The 18,832-nt window shown below is 34.3% G+C and overlaps 1 protein-coding gene across 2 annotated transcripts in view; it reads left to right on the top strand.

The window, feature by feature from the left end:
* Positions 1-18,832, top strand: part of PCDH11X (protocadherin 11 X-linked) — a 539,473-nt gene that overhangs the window by 515,027 nt on the left and 5,614 nt on the right. The window lies entirely within an intron of this gene.

Genomic DNA, 18,832 nt, shown 5'->3' on the forward strand with positions numbered 1-18,832 from the left:
GGGTTTTTTGCTTAATGTCTTATATCAGAAGGGCAGATTTGGCTGGGTAGATATCAGGTATGTTCTCTGAGATGATCCTCTTCACTAGCCATTTAGCATGATCAATAATTTTGTATTGATCATTTAGCATGGTAATAACATGCTAATGTAATGGATTTAATGTTATGTTATGGTAATGGCATATCACTTAGCATGGTAATATTTTAGTATTATCAGGTTCATAAAAGCTTGACTGTTGAGAATATAATGAAGATTTCCCAGTGTATTACCTAGCTCTACTGCTATGAAGTGGAACAAATAAAATGATCAAGCCTTTCCTTAGAGAAGGTGGATGAAATTGCTTGAACAAATTGCTGCCCATGAAGATGGAACCTTGTAATGAAAAGGCTAGCATAAAAACTGAGAGACCAGAACTTCTCTAGAGTATGTCTTGCTTTCCCCACTCTATTTTTTCATTTCAGGAAAGGAAACATGAAGTCTTGTCTGCTCTTTTTCTTCTTTTCCTTGGATTACAAGGATATGATTATTCATTTCAGAACTTTGAGTAAGGGCCAAATTTGAAGCTGTTTTGTTACGTGATAAGAGTTAGGCATCTTTTCCACTCCCTTCTCTTTTGCAGCTGTTCTCAAGCATGTTTACATATTCTGTTACTTGGAGTTAATATATATTGTCTTAATTTATATATTGGTCTTAATGGACTTAAGTTTAAATGCTCCTACAAAGTCACAGAGAACCTGCACAGTTGTCATTCTGAGCTCCCTGGTGCTGTAGCCACAATGCCTGAGCTGCCTTGTGTATAACTGCTTGAGCTGGGCATATTGTGCTGATTGCAGAATAGACCTTTTGTCTGTTGCTGTATGTAGCTGTACGTAGCCTTTCTGAATTAATTCTTAACTGTTTGCCATCTGTATGATAACCTTCTGTAAGATTTACTTTCCACAGATGATGATTGCATTGGAACCAGAAAGGGAGAACAGACTCCTTGCTATCAAAAGAATATTATTCTTTCTTCTGCATATGTCTCCTTTCTTTCTCCTCAGTATCTGTCTTTGTATTTCACTTGGTCCCTGGGGAAAGAACTATTTAACTTTACTGTGTAGAAACTGTAGCCTGTCTATAGGGGTTAGGAAGAAAAGTTTACAGGCTATGTCAGAAATGTACACAAAAACTATCTTCAAAATAAAATACTTATCGATTAGAAATAACAATACAGTAGTTTTGTGACATACTGATGTATGTGTGTGTTTTCTAACTACTTTTGGCCAAACTTACAAAAATCATAAAGATTTACAACAGGAATAGTTCTAACTGTAGTCTGATCTATTCTACAAAAGAAAGTCTAATTCCAAAAAGCACTCTGAGAAATTCCTAGAAGTTAAGATACTGGTTTACCCTGTAGAATTTTATGAAATTATTAAATTTTATTAAATTAGAGTTAGTAATATATTTTGAAAGGTATCTTTTGAAAAGACTTGATACCATCTCAAATCATCAAAAGACACATACTTCTACACTTTTAGTGTTTTATTAAATAATGAGCTCTAGCTCATACCTAGCATATGAGGAGGCATAGCAGGAGGATTATCTAAAGTATATATTGATCTTCTGATGTTGTATATAGATTCATTAATGACAGTGAAAGACCAATCTATTGCAAGCAGGAGGAAAAATAAAACAGGAATAGTAAATAACATTAACAACAGTTCAGTCAGAGCTTGAAATGGAAAAGATGTCATATTCTGTGCAATGTTTACATGCTCACAAAGCTTGAAGAAAGGTAAAGAAACACAAATCTTAGTTTGTTGTAGAAAATTGGATAGCACAATATAGAGATTTCATCACTTGCATATAGAGATAAAGTTATCATGCACGTAGTTAACTCTATGTGAATAGACTTATTCAGAAATCTATAATTACTCTCCATACTTAAAATGTAGTAGATTTTGTAAATCTTTGCAGGATTCAGATCTTGGATTGGGTGCATTTAGCATGAATTTTTGTCCAACCTGAATAAATGACCCAAGCAATGTCTGAAGCAGTATTTTCTTGCTTCTGATGAGTTTAAAAATACATATTTTTATTTAAAATTATAATTTTAAAATAAAAGTCCATAAACTCGTCGTGTTCTAACACACACATCTAGCAAAAATAAGTTTTGATTGAAGTACTATTAAATTTGGTAGAATCTTGGTGGTTTCTTGAATTGATGCAAGTTAAATGGGAGCCATAGCCTTTTGTTATATTTTAAGGGTTTTACAAATATATATAACATAGCTGTTTGGTAGAGAGACAGCAAATTGGTTTTTTCCCCCAATATGTTGAGTCCTTCAGACTGTTTTGGGTGCCAAGGGCCATGTTGACAATTCTAGCAGATCTGCTTTGAAAGTTTAGTATGATTATAAAATGTTCAAGGACAATATTGAACACTTAAACTCTGGCTTAAGGTACTTTAAGTTGGGCACCCAGAAATAATGGATACTTTGCATAATTTCGCTTAATTTCTTTACGCCTCAGTTTCTCAGATGCAAATGGCCTTAATAAAGCAATTAATACAAGTGGGATATTCATGTTCATGAAGCTTTTGGTTAGTCTGTGAAAATATCATAAGAAGTATATGAGGAAGTGAATAGTTCTGTATTCAACACAAAGCTTAGAAAGTATTAATTAAAAAGGTGTATGGCCACATGCTGATTTGAGCAGATAAAGAGAAATATTGAATAAGTACTACTCTCTGAATTGGGCCCAAGGGTCCTATCAGAAAAATAGTATATGATAATTTAATTAAAGTTTGCATCAAAACACATTTACACAAGGGAGCTGAATTAATATTGCAGAATTTGCACTTCCTAACTCTTCAGTGCTTTACTGTGAAAGTTAACTGTTTTTTAATATAGTGTTTTTTCAGTGTGACATTATGTACTGATTGCTTACTTGGTGTATTCACTGCACTGAATGTCTTTGTTTCAGGGCATCAGTGTAATATTTTCTTGAATGTGAACTGCAACACCAGACTGATGATAGTAGTGAAACTGGAAGCACAATTCTGTTTGGTTTTGGAATATGATCAAAGGCAGCGGGGAGCTAGGATTATGTCCTCATGGATCAGCCAGATAAACCTACATATTTACATTGGTATTTAAACACTGATATTTACAACTGTTTATGATTATATTGATATTTAAGATCCTTTATAAAACATGTAGGCAGAGCCTGGTAAATTTTGTATTTCTTGAACAGATCTGGAGTACTCACTGGTTTCCCCCCATCCTCCTTTTTTTTTTTTTCCCCCCTCCTCTGGGGAATTGAGTGACTCAAGTCTTGAAGCTGCATAATTACTGCAACAAGACAAGGAACAGGAAAATGGCTGTGCTATGTACAGAATTAGAAACTAGGAAAATAAAAGAGGATGGAAAAATAGAGAAGTGGCCATGTCCCGTGTACAGCAGCTTCTAGTATAGGGAAGGATAATTCCCCCATGCTACACCCGAGGATATGCTGTGAAGCAATAAGAGCTAGAATACTGACAATAATGTGATGATTAATCAAGTGTTTCCAGGCTTCAAAATAAATCTTTACAATCCATATTATACTTACTGTCAGGAATGTGATACTACAGTATCACAATACTTTCCAATTGTACCATATAATGGAGTTATAATGGCAAAAAAATCAGGTTTTGATTTCAGGTACTAGGAGTACCTAAATGTTATGTTATGTTATGACATGCCTGTTATAACAGCATGTTATGAGTGCTGTTGTATTCTGCTGTTACTGGGACTCAAATACCATACTTGGAAAATATGGTATAATACTTACAGAAGTAGATTACTCAAAATCTATTAATTACTGTTAGAGAAAGGAGAATTATAACAAATTGTGAATAAAATAAATTACTGATACATTATGCAACATGATCATGAAGCCCTTTGCTGCATTGATGTATTGGTTAACAGTTTGTGACCCCCTGAGTATCAGTAACATTTCTGTAAAGCTTTGAAAGTCACTGTCATTCCTTGTGCTTGTATGATGGTGCCAGTGTGCATCTCATACGCTCGGTGGTATGCAAATAATGAAGAGCAGAGCCTTTATGATTATTTCTGCCTCAAGGCAGCACAGAGGGTGAGAGAAAGGGCCGGTGAGTGTGACAATAAAAAAGAATCGGTGTCAGGAACCTGCGTATTTTGGCAGTAAACTCAGTGTTTTGTTTTTTTCTCCTTGAGACTTCAATGTCCTTTTCTGCAGAGGTTCTGCAGTCATTACGATTTCATCTCCCAGCATCCAAACAGCCCAGTTGGTGGGAGGCTTTTTCCCAGCCATGATAAATTATTCTCTGTCAGAATCCAAATCTGCCATTTCAAGTCTGATCATTTTTGATGAATTTATTCTGTTAACATGAGCTTGAATAGAAGCAATAGGTAATAATGTATTAACTCTGAGCACATTAATGATATTTCTAGGAGACTATAGATGAATTAAGGAGTAAATACGTGGACAGGTTTGGTAACAGGTTGGTGAACACTTAGCAATTGACTGGTTGTTTTTGAGTTATGTCATTTTATATTCAATGGTTAATGAAATACCATAGAAAGATTTTAAATGAAACATTTGGAATGTAGACTAAGTATAAATCGCTCTTGCCATCCATACTTGCTGCAGAAAAGACGACTGTGAAATGTATTCCACTGAAGCTTAAGCAACATCAGCATCAGAAATTCAGGTTTATACCCTTTTAAAAAGAAATCTATGAGCCAAACATGGTGAGAGCTTTCTGTATATGTCTGCCAGCACAGCACTTACCCCAGACTTAAATTATCCTTTCTCTAGAGCTTATGAGAAAAGAAACATGAATTATGTGTTTTTGTGGATCTGCTCTTATAAACTACAGATTAGGTCAGTATATGGACTTCCATTCCTAACAGGAACTGTTCTGACGTCATTTTATTTGCTTTACTTTAATGTATGCCTGCTATGTCCATAATTTCCAAAACAGTTTAAAAGTTAGACCTTCAAAAGAGCTGGAGGCTAAACTTCAGTGACTTCATAAGAACTGAGAATTTTTAAAATCCGTTTCCAAGGAATCCTCTGTCATATGCAATAGAGGAATGGCTGATTGAGGCATACATTCTAAAGAAAATGATGAGTTTGAACAAGTCTGAATATTAGTATTTAACCTTATTTAATGATATATATTTTTTTTTTCTTAGCCTAGGTGTGCAATATGTTCATGTCAGTGCTTATAAACAGGAATAAAAATTATTTTTGTGCAAAGACACAGTCTATTAAAGCCATAAAAATACAAATCATTGTTTTATATTAGGAGGATATCCTTTATTCAGATAGGACTCACTCAAAACTTAGCACCTGCTCTCTGAAATTTGAAGCTCCACAGATGTACTGCTCTTTTTAGAATCCTCAATAGAGACATACAGTGTGCAGTGGTAAGAAAGAGATGTTTATATAATTAAGTTTGCAACAGCATGCTTTAAAGATCAATCCAGTCTACATTCGTATTTTAAAACATTTCCCTCTTTAAAGTAATGGAATTTATTTTCCTGAAAGGGTGGGTCCCACATGAAATCTAACTTTACACCCCCAAGGTTTTATACTTGGTGTGCTCAAAACTATTTCTTAGGAAAAAAAAATGTTTACAGGAGTCAATATAATCCTCATGCTTGCAGTCACACAGCCTGTCCTGACAGCTATTGAAATGGGCTGAAAAGATTACTGTCAGCAGTTGCTCACTCCTATTTTCCTGGCTGGTATTACTACCGCTAAAATCTTGCAGAATAATCACACCTACGACTATTCCCTAACACAATCTATTTGAAATTATGAACGATATGAGAAATCCTGTTCTTTAAAGTATTGTATCAAATGTTGATCTGGCCTAAATTATTCTCATAGTGTCAGTTGTCCAGGTGTTAAGAAAATCAACATTTATATTACTGATGTAGAAAAGTAAACTATCTGCAAATCACCCTAGCTAAAATGAGAATATTTTTATCCTTTAATTGAAAATTGCTTTAGAAAACTGAAAAGAATATTAAAGAAAATCTGAAAGTCACTGTTGGATGTTGTTCAAGGGAAACTAAGAGAGAATTAAAACTAAAGTGAATATTTTTCTGAGAGGTTAGGAAGTTTGTGTTACATATCCCTATCCTGTAGACAAAACTCCTTGACATCCAAAACTTAACATTTGTAACATAACAGTTGTAAAAGGCTAACGTGAAATGATATGAGAAATTTACAATCAAGACGGCAAAACTTCAGTGGAGAAACTGTTCACAACTGAATGGCCAAAGAGATGGTAACTGTGATAGTATTGCCTCAGCAGAATCAGGTCAAAATTTCTTAAGGTGCTAGCAATGCCTGAAAAGGCCCAGTTAGAAAGTAGTAACTATCACAGTGAGTGGTTTTGTACTTGTACATAAATGCTGGAAATGCTAGCCAGGCATCCCCTTTCTTCTTTCAAATGTGTGTTGTGAAGGAGGCACTAGGCTACGGCGCACAGACTGCTCCAAATCACTCAGAGCCACACTCTCTCTTCTATGCCTGACTGGAGCACAGTGAAGTTTGGATTATGCTGTTTTAAATTATCACCTATTTGAAGTAATTTTCTTTATAAAACAAGATTAAAATGACTGTAATTCAAAACATTTTACCTCAAATTGATGTGAAAATTGTAGTGTTCATATTATTTCCATTTTTCAATTTGACAAAACATTTCACTTTACGTATATGCTTTTCTGTGTTGTCACTATCTTACAAGTGAAAATATGCATTTTACTCTGTGCATTTTACTCTTTCCTGATGTGTCTTATTTCTTAAAACTACTTATTTACTTTCTTAAGGCATGTCTTTACACGATCGACCTGGGGACCTCGGAAAAATATAAACAGCCTGAGGGGGGTTGTTTACCTCCTCTCTAACCCACCCACTAACAGTTTATATTGTTAAATTTGTTCTCTGGTCTTTCTTCACGCCTGATGGTTAGATAAGTGCCGATGATAAAGCAAAGCAAAGACAAATCTGAAGTATCTATCTAGCCTGATAGAGCTCGAATTCAGATTATGATGATTTTTATTTACATGAAACTTCTTTTGTTTGCTTCCATTCTAATACCATAGCTCAAATTTCACTCCATATTTTTTCCTCAAGGTTTCACATCTCCAGAATAAAACATTTAGGGAAAGAACAGCCTTGCCTGTTCCTCAGAAGTTTATTTTATATACTGGCAGTTATGGCAGTACTTCCTCTTAAAAATCCAGTAAATTCTCAGTTACTTACATGGGTTTCTTAAAGAATATTTGTTTCATCTAACATAGAGTGCTTCTTACAGAGTTCTTGTAGCACTCAAGTTCAGAACAATACTGGAAAATTAAGCGACCCGCAGACAGCCATGGCTAAATTAGTGTCAGTGAAAATTACAGCTGAAAAGTTTCTGGCCTAAAAAATGCAAATGTATAAACATATTTATTTTTAAGTCATACTGTATTTCATTGTAATTGCAACAGAATCCCAAGCTTCTCACTTAAAGTAATAGCAATATATATGTCAGTTATCAGACTCTCAAACTCTGACAAAGAGAGGTGTTTTTGAGTGCTAAACCTGCAAAGCATAATTCATTCTTTACTGGGGGAGGTGGTGGTGGGGGTGATTTCATGAGCAGAAAGCTTTAACTAGTACATATGTAGAGGATAGATTTAAAGTGATTATGGAAATATCACTGCAGGACAATACTCTATTAGTAGTCCCTCATATGTTGTGTGCTGTCCCCTTATGTTTGTTCATAATTAAAAAGCAGATTGGGATGTCATGGTAAGAATGAGTGCAAAATGTCTCTTTTATCATTTGCAATAAATATGACATAGTGGTCTTTCTGTATTCTTCCATGATTGCTCTGTTTGCATTGATGACAAATGACATCTCTCTCCTTGTACCGTGCCTGCAGGGTTAAATGACTTTATTATTATTAATGAGTCATTGTTCCAGCTGCCCAGAAATAGAGGGAATAGAAAACATAAGAGATTTAGACCTAAGTAATTACAAATGTAATTATTACCTTTCAAATTTCATTTTTATAGCAATCACAAAGTTGTTAATCAAACATGGCCCTTTCCATATATTTACATTTTTTCTGGTCCTTGTTGAAGGGATGAGCATCTATATGGTTCCACTGAGGGTAGTCTGTGGCAGATTGACAAAGTGGTAGTGACAGAAAACTGCTGTGAAAAATTGGTTAGAAAATGTTGTCTAGGCATCAAGGAGTCTGTAGTTCAGAGGGTTTTCCAAGAGACAAACCCACCTGAGCTGCAGCCATATGGAAGAGAGTCCCCTCTTGGGGAGGACAAAAGCTGCAGGAGGGGAATTGTTTTGTCCTGTGGAGATACGAAATGCCAAAGTTTTACTTGCCCACCCTGACTTTCCGACAAGGTTATAGATTGTGAGCTGGAGTGCCTAATAAGCACAAGAGAGCTGAAAGAAATGCTACTGGCCAGTTTAGGGGAATCAAGAAGTGCTTCTCATTGATGAAGTTTGACCTCTCGGCCCTGCAATAGTTCCCCTAATTACTCAAGATGCTGTTCGTCTGGATTTTCAAGATTTTAGGTGGAGCTTGTTCTTCTGTGGTGATGGTAAGGCAGTCGCAGGTAATTTAGAAAATGGAAATGGCTGCAGATTGTGTTAGACCATGTTACAGGTGCAATAGATTGTTAGCAATGCAGTATAAGAAAAGGTGGGCCAGATGTGTTCATCGCTTTACTTGTGATTATTTGGTTGCAATAAGGACTCCAGTGTAACTTTAAAAAACTTAATGAGTTTCAAAATAATATGATATATATTCAATATAGTAATACAGTATTTAGTTGGAAAATAGAATTACCAACTTCTAGCTCTTTTAATAATTTTTTTCCAGAATCATAGTATAAACTTAAAATTCATTGTGAAATGTAAAATCTGAGGAAAAGCTTTGGAGGGATGAGAATGTTTCCTTTCAGTTATGTCATTTCTGCAAAATATTAAAACATTAAAGATTCTCATATTTTTAAAAATCTAAATGCAAATTAATAGAGAAAATGGAAACTTAGTTTCCATAACTGATATCATAAAATGTCATTTGAATCAACATACTGCCACAAAATAGTTGAACTTTGTAACTGTCTTTTATGGAAAACTGCTCTGCCAATGAAGCTTCAGCCAGCTTCATTTACACATTAAACTCAAATAGGTATAATAATGTTAATGGTCCAATCAAATGTAGTATGTACCAGCACTCAACTAAGCATATACATTTATTCTAGGGAGCACATAGCATGTTACTTAGATATCAGCATAGGTACTTATATTCGAATATCTTAATGTTTAGAAACAGCAGCAAAATAAATAAAGTCAAGGTTTTATTTATATATATATATAGCCATAACAAAAACAAATTCCTTTTTTGCATTTTAGTAATGAAAAATGCATTTTTTTTCTTGAAATGCAATAGTAATTAGTCACAGCATAAAAGGCAAAGGAACATTTTTAGAATATTGTATGTTTATTTTATTTTGGCTGCTCCAGCAGCCTTTGACTTAAAATTTCTTTTTGTGTACATCCAATGAAAGCACCACTTCAAAACGTGTTTTATTTTCTATCTATCTCTTGAGTCATCACAGAAAAGATATGTTCACAAGCTTAGTTGGCAATTGGGGTTTTTATGGTTTCCTTTTGAAAATTAGGGTTTCATTGAAGTGTCTGAACCATGAACAATTGCCAGCAGTTGTTCCATTACTTAATTTAACAGAATTGCTTAGTATTTTATTCTAGATCAAACTTTTGTTTATTTTTACTGTAAAGTCAGTAAGAAGAAAAGAGAGCCTTATTTGGCATGTAGATACAAGAAACAAATACAAGAAACTTACTGAAGTGAATAAAGGGTGTAAATATAGATAGTGCAAGCAGAACTTCAGGTCTTTTATCCAACACATAGCTCATGTGCAGTAACTCCTTGGAGGGGTATCTCAAACACACCTGAAAATCAGCTTCTGCTTGGCCACTTTCTCATCACCCTGACAGTGTTCTGCATCCTGCTGAGAAGGACATGCTTACCTAATCTGCTTATTAAATCACAACCGTTAGAATTTATTGTTAGAGTAGTGTGTGAGAACAATAACGTTTCCATGCAGGTCTGTTACCAAGAGTACTGACCTTATTCCACTTAGAACTTCTGTTACCTTCTTATCTCTTTGAAGTTCATCCATGTTCCCATCTCCAAGTTCAGCATTTTCCAGATCTTTGTTCTCTAGCTAGAGAACCACAAAAGTTATTTTATTATTATTATTATTATTATTATTATTATTATTATGGCTTCCACAGCCTAGGCATAAGGAGTATATTTTCTGCTATTTCCTCACCAAATGAGTTTATGTAGTTTCAATGGTGCTCTAAGACCCTTCCCTCCCTCTCTCCTTCTCATTCTCACACAATTTTATTTAAAGCTTAAACCTTAAAAATGGAACATATTATGATATATTCTTTATCCTTACACTATAGATATTGTAAACAAAGAATTTTCTTCCTTTCCAATTTTGATGTATATATTTGAATGCAAGTATGTACAAAACAGTAAGCGACTTTTTCAGCTAAGTTTTAAGAAAGAGAGACAACAGATGTTAAGAATTGAAGGCTGGATTCTAGCAGGTCTGTTTTCTCAATCAGTAGAAATTACAGCTAAGCAAATGTAATTCTTTGCAAAGGATTAGCTATACAAAGCTTCATTTTGAGGACTGCTCATTTTATAGTTTGAGACAAACAACCTTTATGTACAGACAAAATCTCAACCTTTTGGTTTTGTTTTAATGTAATTTCTTTTAATGGAAAAGTACGGTAATGACCATATTTCCTTGATATAATACATTTTTCTCACTTTGTTTTATCCTTATAACATGCTCAGTCCCTTTTAAAATAGCATTGATATGCTCCTAAATTTCCCAGGACACCGACATGCAAAAGATTCTCCTGAATGTTGAGTTAAATGAAAGAACCTATCATGTTGAACTGACTCTTGATTAAATAAATACATAAGCAATTACACATCTCTCTAATTTGTGGTAATGGATCCTCATATACATTACTAATAAGGCATTTGAATAATTATTTGATTACTAAAAAGAGATATAAATGCTATTATAAAATATCCAGAGTTACCTTAAATGGTGTCAGTGATTTTTCTGTCAATTAGCCCTCATTCTGTTTTACTATGTTTGACTAGATCACTTTTTCTAAGGCAGCAAATATATATACCTGTTTTATGGTAATGAGAAAATCTATATGCAGTTATTTCTATTCCAGATTTTTTCCTGTTGATTGTATTTTGTAGCATTTTCAAACTATTTTCTAATATGATTTTGTATAAACAGTTAAATTGGAAAAGTAACTTTGTAGGTGGAAATGTCCAAACGGTGTTAATTCTCAAAGAAACAACAGGCGCAGCAGAGTAGAGCATAAAGGGGTGAGTTCCACTTTCAGAGTTAAGAGCAACTTTTACCAAGCATTTGAAATACGGTCTCTAGAAGCTAACGTGAGATATACTAGTCTTCTTACATCTTCAGTATCTGATATTTCAAGTAGTGTGAAAGAATATTTAAGAAAGTATAATGTATGTACACATATGCACGTATCTGTGAGCAATATGACTTAAGAAATATCACAGTAGAGAGTACTTAGTGAAATTAGTGCTATACTTATTGTTTCTGACTCTCTACAAATGCTTGCAGATATACTAATACTGCTGCATTTTTTTGTTTTCCTGGTCACCATAACAGATGGCATTGATAACAAAAGCTCATCTTCCAGGGAACGATTGAATAGTTTTCAGTGTTCTCAGTATCAAGAGTTTGTTTTACAACACTGCTGTTCGGGAAACTAAAACTAAGCCAATGTCAAGTTAACATTTGAACACGTACTTCCAGAAATGAACTAAATGTGAACATGACCTTGAAATAGCCAATAATATTTCTTACTATCTTTCCAGTTATCCAATGAATTCTATTAGGACGGATGTTTCTAAGATAGAGACATTCCTTGAAGAAGCAGTCATTCCAAGACAATTGCTGGGTATCTACAACTTTCTGTGGACTGCTCTTTCCCTTACTGCAAACAAGAATTGCATCTTGAAAGACTTAAAATGAAGTTTTATACCTGAAGAGGAAGAGAAAATATTTTCTATGTTACAAATGCCCTGTAGAAAACTCATATTGACAATGTTTCCTCTTCCAGGGGCCAGCTGAAAAATGGCAGCTGAAGCCCTTTTTCATCCAGAATATGGTGGATGAAACCCAGATGTTGGATTTATTGCAGAAACCTTACATCATTAGAAGAGCAACCTAAGATATATGCATCCTAAGATGCAAAGAGTGTAGTCTCCTCAGGTATGGAAGAGCTATGCATTACACTCGTTGCTACGTCTCCAGGTCAAAGGTTATTGCTGAAGGATAAACCATTTATCACTATGTAATTTCAGCTTGTTTAATTGATTTGAATTTAAATTTATATTCAGTGTTAAATAATGAACCTTTTATCAATAATTAACAAGGTTCAGCACAGATGTGAAGCAGTTAATTAAATATTAAATAAAGCGTATTGTATTAGCCTGTATTGTAGTCAGTATACTACATTTTAGGCTATTCATTTTAGATATGCATTATACTTTACAAGTTATGGTTAAATTTTTCATTTATAACTCAATATGCACTTCATAGTATAAAAACAGACTAAGAAACATACATCCTTTGAAAATTAGCATATTTGTTCTGCCATAATTTGCAACAAAACAAGGACATTAAAGATGAAATCAACTGAAATGTTGAAGCAATCAAGGTCAGTGCTCTATATTCTACAGTACTGTAACATCCATGTTTGTTAGTATGGAGTAGGAGAGGTTGCAGAGGTTTGGGGGACTTGAGTTTTCTTTTTTTTTTTCCTTTTTTTTTTTTTGTGAGGTATCTTTCTGTGCAAAATAGCAAATACTGAAACAGAACTTTTTGTGGCATGATTGTTTTTAGACAATTTCTCATTTAAATTAATACAAGATTGAAATTCTAGTCAGAATAACAAGAGATGACTTAATGAAAATTTAATATACTTTTTTAATAAAGCTATTATTTATGGAGGAAAGATTCACTTCACTTTACAAATGTAGTTAATTATACAGGAATTACCATATACTTTCTCTTTTGCCCTGATTCATCTTCCCCTTTCTGGCCTCTTCTCCCATATGTCCTCTCCCCAGCTGACTTTGGTAAAATTTGTTTGACTAAATGAAACGAGGTGCAAAATATCCACACCTCATGCCACTGGGCTTTTATAATAAGAAGCCTAACTCAGGACAGTGTTTCAGGATGGAATTCAATTAAAAAAATGGATGTTAGGAAGTGTGTTCACTGGAGTATAGTCAGGGCCTGTTCTTGCAAGATATCTGGGGTAGCATTGCAAGCGTAGGAGCTCGGGTAGATCACACGCAAATGTGTGATTTCTCACAGGCCTGTTGATTCAGTTGGAACATCTGGAGAGTCAGCCCTCCTCAAAGTATGATTTCTCATGTGCTCTGGCAGAGGTAAGGCTGAGGACTAAAGGAAGCGGTTGTGTCCTAGTTGTTCTTTGAATAGAAAGGTTCACAGGCCAGGACTTAAGTAACTCTTTTATGTTTTTAATTTATTATGATGTGTGCAGGAAGTAACATATTCATAAGAATCTCCTCCCAAAGACATTTTATTATTAAAGCAAAAACGTATACTATAACAGCAGTTATGTAGGCTTTCTATATCCAGGTTTCTTCTTCCTGACCTTATTGAAGTAACCTAGTTTATACTAACTATTCTCTCCTCCCTTTTTTTTATTGTTAATGTTATTTCTGTTCTCCTAGCAGAAAACAGTATATGATGTTGCTAGAGTGGCCACTTTTGGTCACCTCAGTAATTCCAGACCATAATTCCCCTATGTTATGCTTGAATCCCTGCTTAGATTGAGTACCACATTCAGTACATACACATGGACATAAAAAAGGTGGGGGACAACCCATTCCTTAGGAGCTATTGGCTGACATGCGCAGTATAAGGTTGTCATCTTCATCACTCTGGTGAGTTCCTGCTGAGCAGAGAGAACTGAAAGGGCGACGGGAGCTGTTTAATATGAAACGCTTCAGTAAATGAGAGGCACTTCTGGATGCTGACAGAATAGTACTGGCACTGCAAGCTATGTATTCATATATGTGCTGTGTTGTGAAAATATGAAAAATAGCTCAGCAATGGCATAATTATGGGCAATTTGCTTAATTGCTTGCTAATTGTTGCTTGCTTTATTATGAAACAAGAGTGCTCTAAATGTAACATTGGATGGTTTGCATCCAAAATGTGTCAAATTCAATACTGGCTTTTCATTAAGAATACAGCTAGATAGCTTTAAAAATTCAAGCACGCTATATTCTTGTGTTTTAACTTGTTTTCTTAATCTTTTAATTTCTTTTAAGTTTTCTTGACACAATTTCTCAGCTCCTAAGCTTGCGTTGATACAGTACAGTCTAACAATTTTTTTAACTTCTAATTAATCTGTGTACTTTTCTAATGAATAAATCTTCAAATGGCTCTTGATCATTATTACATATATGTGGGTAAAGAAGGAGCTTCCAGGAGCTCATCTTGTTGATTGTTCAACTTTTAGAATTGCATACCTCACTTTTAGCACGTATGCTCAGAATTTTGAGAGAGAGAGATGTGCAGTTCTGAAAATTTGGCCTAAACTTTTGGAAAACCTTTTCTCTTATAATTTGACCAAGATGTTCTGCTTTGAGCAGGAGGTTGGATTAGACACCTTCAAAAGTCTCATCCAGCCTAAGACTTTGTATGATTCTGTGATGCAGCTAATGACTTTTGTGGTAGACCGAGAAAGGAAACAGCCCTCTTGATGTCACCTCAGTAGTATGTCTCTCTTTTGGGGGGAGCAGAGGCGTTGAAAAGAAAGTGTATTGTGTATACACCAAGTATGTGCTTACAGATTTTCAATAGTATGAAACTTTTTCCTACTAACAGCCTGCCTGCCTTTGAGAATTCTCTGTGAGAAATATCCTTAAAACTGGAACATAATATTGAGTTAGAAATGCCGAAGTATGCAGTATTGTGTCATGTATTCAGCCAATGTCATAGATACTTGGTAGACTGGCAGGACAAGAGCAGCATTGTAGATTTCTGCAGCTTTCATTTCCCCTAAGCAAGAATATATTTGCTACATGTAGGACCCTACAAAGTCTTCATAATCATGGACAGGCTTTTACCAAAACAAACAAACAAAAAATCAGAAAAACAAATCAGGGTTTTTTTTGTTAATGTTTTGACTGAAGGATAGCCACCTTGCAAGGCTGAAATTCCACATTTACTCATGTAAAAGTAAATATTCTTACTGAAACCCATTTTGACCTAGAAATGATAAATACTGTGCAACAATGGAGAAAGTCTTTTAACTATTGTGCTTTTAGTTATTCTTGACAGTTCTGATCTAAACATTTCATGAGACCTGACAGACATGTTCTTTAAAAATGTTCTTAGTTCTGAGGCAATTTAAAAAAAAAAGCTTAGTTCCTACAACAATCATGAGTTCAAGTAAAAATAGTAAGTTCACATGTCCGTGAATGTGATCTATTCTATGAATTAATAATTCTTTCTTTACTACTTGTTTATTGTGTTTGATGAGTCTCCATAGGGTATGAAAAATATATAGAATTAAAGGTTTACTACTAAGTGAAGTAAGAAACAAGGTAGATTGATAACAGCCCAATTGACTGTATTGTTTATTCATAAAACATGGAGGATACTTACACTTCTATTTCCATTTATAAACCTGTCATATCTTACACAAGAAGATGTTACTAGACAGTTGAAATTTCAGTAGAGAAAAAACAGCATTTCTCCTGAAAACGTTCAGAGACAGCAGGAAGCATCTTTTACTTTATTTGTTGAGGCAGATATCACAGATGTTTCTACCACAGAGTATTTATCGGACTAGCAAAATAATCGCTTATATTACCATTTTCAAATGAGAGAGAAGGGCTCAGAAGAATTTCTCTTCACCCATATTTAGCAATGACTTGCAAGAGGTAACTGCTACAAAGAGGATGTAGGATAGAAGGAAGCTTAAAGAACAGCAGCTAGAAAATACCACAGTGAATTCACACAGCCTCTGATAAATAGTCACTTGAGCACTGGATTCTCTTCTGGATGCTACAGGAATGGTGATTATTTATCTACTGAGCCAGCCAGAGATTTTCTCGTTTAAATTGGGTGGGAAGCGGTGGAGGGGAAGCCAGATTGGGTGCTGAGGACAATGTCTTAATGCTGTTTTCAGTGGTCCTTTTGCATTGGAATATTTGGAGATCAGCTACGCTACGGTGTAAACTGGCACCATTAGTATACTATGTGGCTGACAAAAAGCTCTTTTATTTGATAAAATAGGGAATTGTTAAAAATATATCTTTTGTGAATAAAGCATAGTAGTTTAGACAGCAGTGCAATGGCAGTACCAAGTTGCTATTTAGAAGGATTCTAAGTGCTAAAGAAACAGGAGAATGATAAAATGACAGGAAAATTGAGGATGAATTAGACTGAGAGAAAGAAGATGCATTTCATGGCCTGGAAGAGCAGGCACAAGAGATAATGCTTGGTGAATATTCATGCAGAAAAATTCCTACATTTTATGTTAGGTTCATTTAAGAACTGATGAATTATGCTCTGACAATGATTCTTACTTCATTGTGCTAAAAACATAATATTTCATATTCCTAGCTTTATTTATTTTTTGCCCTTTACCAAGCAGAAACTCTTTTGCATCCCAATTATCCTTGCAAGTACTTTTTACTGCAGCAGAACAATTGCTGAGATTTTCCAAGATCCCTTTAAAGGCAGACATTGGGGATCTTGCCTGTCTCACACTGTTTGTTGTAACATCCTCAGTTAATTTGGTTTCCTACAGCAGACCCAGTTTCCTGAAGATATCTGCCTCAGGGTTGCAGTAATGCTATGGCCTACATGCAGGTGGTGATTTGGATTAAAAAAAAATTTTTTTTTAATCTCCTTTTAAAGTTAGGCTAGAGGTTAAGGATCTCACTGATAATTTGTCCTTTAAAATGGCTGCATTATACTGTAAAATGAAACTTGACTATTACTGTCAGAAAAAAAATTCTGAACATCAGAGATCATACAGAAAAGTACTTGTATTTGCTAAATATTTATTTCCTGTTCTCTTGCAACACTAATGATGTGCTCAGTAAAAAAAAAAAAAAAAGTGTTATCTATTTAAAGTTAATGCAAATAGTATATTTTATATGATATTAATTATAAGCAGTAATGAAAATCATAAATACTGTGGCAATCAAGATTGAATATACCATATACCAACTTAGAGAGATTATGGCTGCTACAAAAAGTGTATCTTCTAAACAATCCTGCATTGGCAGATGCTTGTAAAAGGAAACCCCAACTCAAAGCCAAAATAATTTGTAATCATATCTTACATGATTGTACCCATGATTGTGCTACAGTTTTTTGTTAAATTTTTGCTAAAACTGAAACTCGGATATAAATGTCTCTCTATTAAGAGAATAAACAAATCTGTTATTCTTAGTATGTTAGCATGTTCCAAGTCTATAGTTAGTCTGGCAACACATGGCACAAAATTAGTGTCATACTGATCTGTCAAGATGGTGTAGGGAATATTTTATACATGACCTTTTATTTCTGCAGTTGCCTTGTCTAAAGCTTAAATGTTAAGTTTTTATTGCCAAGCACTGATAGTTTAAATTTATGTTTACTCTTTTACTAAAGTTTGGGATAATACTCTAATATAAGTGTTCCAGCCACTTGATGTGAAAAGCTAGATATCCTTAAGAATTATATTTTCCCAAATAAATAATTTTATTTTTTTTAGCTTAATCTATTTAATAGAATTTTAAAATATGTTAGCTGTGAGATGAAAGGAACACTAATGTATTGGATATCCAAAAGGTTTTGTAAATAAATACAAAAAGATCGGTTGCTGTATAAACAGGGATAACTTGCACTCAGTCAAAGATGTACCTGTTTTCAATGATTTACCTTGATCAAAAGAGAAACAAGCCTAATTAAGAGCTTAACAGGAATTGTATATACTGTAATTTATGTCCCCAATAGCAGATAGCAGGACATTGAAAGCCGTAGAAAAGTAGAAGCTTTTTTTGTGTCAACTATTGCCTCTGCTGAATTATCTCCATGTGTGTGTCTCCTACCGTCCATGATAACTGGATTAGTATTTCAACAGCAAGATGCCAAAGCTTTGTCATGATTACATTGAAAAATACTGAGAAAAAATGACTGAAGACATGTTGAAACACCAATAATAGAGCAAAATAACATTTATAAACAATAATTTCACTAACAGGCACGTACTTGCACAAGGTATTTACAGAGAAATAATCAAGAATATATTTGCATAACAATGAGCATGCAGGTGTATATTTAAAAGTACTAATTTTAAAAAAGATGCATCCTGTATTTTGGACGGCAGCATTATACATCTCAATGCCTGAAGGAAAAGCTTAATTTCATTTGTACCTGGATGTAACATGGAAATATGTATTTGTGCTTTGTAGCTCTATACAAATTTCAACATGCAAAGTATTTACTAAAACAGAAATGTGGTATTTATTTAAACATAAAAGTCAGAAGATGAGAAGCTCCTACTCAGAACTTATATTGCAATAAGTAATTCCTAAAAGCATACCTTCTCCACTTGTTATAAGTCAGAATCCAATTCTAAATGTAATTTTCAT

The sequence above is a fragment of the Dromaius novaehollandiae genome, chromosome 11 (assembly GCF_036370855.1).
Source record: "Dromaius novaehollandiae isolate bDroNov1 chromosome 11, bDroNov1.hap1, whole genome shotgun sequence".
NCBI classification, from domain to species: Eukaryota; Metazoa; Chordata; class Aves; order Casuariiformes; family Dromaiidae; genus Dromaius; species Dromaius novaehollandiae.